Source organism: Mus pahari, chromosome 7 (genome assembly GCF_900095145.1).
Source record: "Mus pahari chromosome 7, PAHARI_EIJ_v1.1, whole genome shotgun sequence".
Classification (NCBI taxonomy): domain Eukaryota; kingdom Metazoa; phylum Chordata; class Mammalia; order Rodentia; family Muridae; genus Mus; species Mus pahari.
Window position 1 is genome coordinate 52,697,155 of NC_034596.1, and position 4,267 is coordinate 52,701,421.

Here is a 4,267-nt window from a genome sequence, read left to right on the forward strand (position 1 = left end):
TGACCAGTTATATGGTCAGTTTTGGAGAAGGTACCATGAGGTGCTGAGAAGGATGAAATGTTCTATAAATATCTGTTAGATCCATTTAGTTCATAACTTCTGTTAGTTTCACTGTGTCTCTGTTTAGTTTCTGTTTCCATGATCTGTCCATTTCTGAGAGTGGGATGTTGAAGTCTCCCACTAATATTGTGTGGGGTGCGATGTGTGCTTTGAGCTTTAGTAAAGTTTCTTTTATGAATGTAGTTATCCTTGCATTTGGAGCATAGATGTTCAGAATTGAGAGGTCTTTTTGGTAGATTTTTCCTTTGATGAGTATGAAGTGTCCCTCCTTATCTTTTTTGATAACTTTTAGTTGAAAGACAGTTTTATTTGACATTGGATTAGCTGGCTACTCCAGCTTGTTTCTTTGGACCATTTGCTTGAAATATTGCTTTCCAGCCCTTTCCTCTGAGGTAGTATCTGTCTTTGTCACGGAGGTGCTTTTTCTGTATGCAGCAAAATGTTGGGTCCTGTCTAGGTATCCAGTCTGTTAATCTATGTCTTTTTATTGGGGAATTGAGTCCATTGATGTTAAGAGATACTAAGGAAAAGTGATTGTTGCTTCCTGTTATTTTTGTTGTTAGAGATTGAATTATGTTTGTGTGTCTGTCTTCTTTGGAGTTTGTTGAAAGAAGATTGCTTTCTTGCTTTTTATAGGGTGTAGTCTCCCTCCTTGTATTGGTGTTTTCTACCTATTATCCTTTGTAGGGCTGGATTTGTGGAGAGATATTGTATAGATTTGTATTTGTCATATAATACCTTATTTTCTCCATTTATGGAAACTGAGAGTTTTGCTGGGTATAGTAGCCTAGGCTGGCATTTGTGTTCTCTTAGNGTCTGTATGACATCTGTCCAGGATCTTCTGGCTTTCATTGTCTCTGGTGAGAAGTCTGGTGTAATTATGATAGGTCTGCCTTTATACATTACTTGACCTTTTTCTCTTACTGCTTTTAATATTCTTTCTTTGTTTTGTGCATTTGGTGTTCTGACTGTTATGTGAGGGGAGGAATTTCCTTTCTGGCCCAATCTATTTGGGATTCTGTAGGTTTCCTGTATGTTTATGGGCATCTCTTTCTTTAGGTTAGGGAAGTTTCCTTCTATAATTTTGTTGAAGATATTTACTGGCCCTTTAAATTTGGAATCTTCACTCTCTTCTATACCTATTATTCTTAGGTTTGGCCTTTTCATTGTGTCCTGCATTTCCTGGATGTTTTGGGTTAGGAGCTTTTTGCATTTTGCATTTTCTTTGACTCTTGTGTCAGGGTTTCCTATAGTATTGTCTGCACCTGCGATTCTCTCTTCTATCTCTTGTATTTTGTTGGTGATGCTTGCATCTATGACTCCTGATTTCTTTCCTAGGTTTTCTATCTCCAAGGTTGTCTCGCTTTGTGATTTCTTTATTGTTTCTATTCCCATTTTTAGATCCTGGATGATTTGTTCGATTCCTTCACCTATTTGTGTTTTCCTGTGATTCTTTAAGGGATTTTTGTGTTTCCTCTTTGAAGGCTTCTAGCTGTTTACCTGTGTTCTCCTGTATTTCTTTAAGGGAGTTATTTATGTCCTTCTTAAAGTCCTCTATCGTCATCATGAGATGTGATTTTCAATCAGAGTCTTGCTTTTCTGATGTGGTGAGGTATGCAGGACTTGCTGTGTTGGGGTAACTGGGTTCTAATGATGCCAAGTAACCTTGGTTTCTATTGCTTATGTTCTTGCCATTGCCTCTTGCCATCTGGTTATCTCTGGGGTTAGTTAGTCTTGCTGTCTCTGACTGTGGTTTGTCCCTCCTGAGAGCCTGTATGTCAGTACTCCTGAGAGACCAGTTCTCTCCTGGAGGAATTTGGGTTATGGAGAGCTGTGGCACAGGGTCAGCTCAGGGGTGCAATACAAAATCAGAAGGATCCTGTCCCCAGATGTTTCTTGGTTCCCGTGTCCTGATGGTTCTGGGTGGGTCTCTCTTGGGCCAGGAATTTGAGCAGAAGTTGTGGTCTAACCTGTGCTCACAGGTGTGTCTGCACTCCTGGGAGACCAGCTCTCTCCTGGCAGTATTTGTGTATGGAGCACTGTCTCATATTTCTTTTATATGTGTGTATATTTTAAGAAGCTTCTACAGTAGTTGGACACATATTTCATATGTCCCCTCAAATGGCCCTTAGTGTTTGTTAGCTGTCTCTCCTTGTATTCTCTTCCTGACTTCCATCTTTCCTCCCTCTTTCTGGTTAATGCTCTCATTCTAGTTTCATCCTCTGTCTCTCCATGACTATACATTCTATTTCCCCTTTCTTGGGAGATTCTCCCCTCCTCCCCTCTGGACCCTTACTCTAAATTCTGTGGTTATGTGAATCACAGCATGTTTATTGAAGTCTTAAAAGCAAATCTATGTACATAATATGTACATACACACAAAACATACACACACATGCATACACACATATACATACATACATATATATATATATATACATACATACATACAAAATTTGTCATTTTGAGTCTGGGCCACACTGCAGATTATTTTTTTCTAGCTACATCCATTTACCTGTAGATTTCCTTTTTTAACAGCTGAATAGTATTGCATTGTATAAATGTACCACATTTTATTATCCTTTCATCTGTTGATAGCTGTCTAGGCTCTTTCTAATTTCTGGTTGTTAAGAATGGAGCAACAGGGCTGGAGAGATTGGCTCAGTGGTTAAGAGCACTGACTGCTCTTCCAAAGGTCCTGAGTTCAAATCCCAGCAACCACATGGTGGCTCACAACCATCTGTAATGAAATCTACCGCCCTCTTCTGGAGTGTCTGAAGACAGCAACAGTGTACTTACATATAATAAATAAATATTAAAAAAAAAAAAGAATGGAGCAGCAATGAGTGTGGATGAGCACAAGTCTCTGTGGTAGAATATAGACTCCTCTGAGTATACGCCCCACTATCTATTTTATTCCACTTCAGAATCCATGTGATTATGTATTCTCACAGGTTATGTATTCTAACATAACAAGTCTTTTCTGAAATTGTCCCCTTTCTCTTCTTCTTGATGCCCCTGGTTTTTGCCTTTGGAATATTTTACTGGAACAATTGTGATAGTCCAACTTTTTTCTGCAGAAAATGTTAACAGTATTTCTAAAACTCAGCACTGAGCTGTTGTTTCTTACTCCCGAGATCCATATTGACATATGCAATTTGTGATGCTGACTGAAACCTTGGTGATGTCCTTGGGCTTTGCTGCCTGGGGAGATAGGGATGTTGGTGTGAGTGGCCTGTGTAGCCACCTGAAGCCATGTTGAGGCCCATGGTCCATGCTGATGTCCATTGCCCGCGCTGCTGCAGGAAGCCATGTTGATGTCTGTGGGCTGTGCTGCTACTGGGGGCCATGTTGAAGTGAGTGGCCCATGCAACTGCCTGGGGCCATGCTGCCCCTGAGGGCCATGTATAGGTCAGAGGGTCTGGGTTGATTCATCCTGGGTCTGGGTTGATGTCTGTGGTCCATGTTACCACATAAGACCATGTGGATGTCTGTGATCTATGCTGTGTCCTGAAGCCTATGAGCCATGTTGCTGTGAGGGGCATGCTGAAATGAGTGGCCAGAGCAGCCATCTGGGGCCTCGTTGATGTCCCTGGTCTGTGCTGCTGTTGGGGTCCATGTCAGGGTCCATGGTCCTACTGCAGCTGGTTGATGTTTGTGGTCTAAGTCACCACCAAAGGCTGGGCAGAGGACTGTGGCCTGTGCTGCTGCCTGAAGCTGTTTTTAGGTCCCTGGGTTGTGCTGCTTCTGGGGACCTGCTCAGCTGGGTGGCCTGTGCTGCCATCCGGAGGCCATGATGATGTCCAGGCCTGTGCTGCCACCAAGGATCATGTCCGGATCCGTAGTCCTACTGCAGTCAGGCTCGGTGTTGACGTTCATAGCCTGTGCTACGACCAAAGGTTTTGTGAACCGCCATGGTCTCTGCTGTAGCCTGAAGCTATGCTGATGTCTGGAGCTGTGCTGTTTCCAGGGACCGTATTGATGTGAGTGGCCTGTGATTGCCACTTGAAGCCATGTAGCTGTCTGTGGTCCAGGCTGTCTCTGAGGACCTTATATGGGTCCTTGGTCCTCCTGAAGCTGGGCCGTGATCATGGTCTGTGCTGTTGCCAGAAACCATGTAGAAGCCCACGATCTGTGCTCCCAGTAATTTTAAAGAGCAAGGAAACTATTTTTGCAGAGTTACCTATGACTGCCAATGCACCGTTGA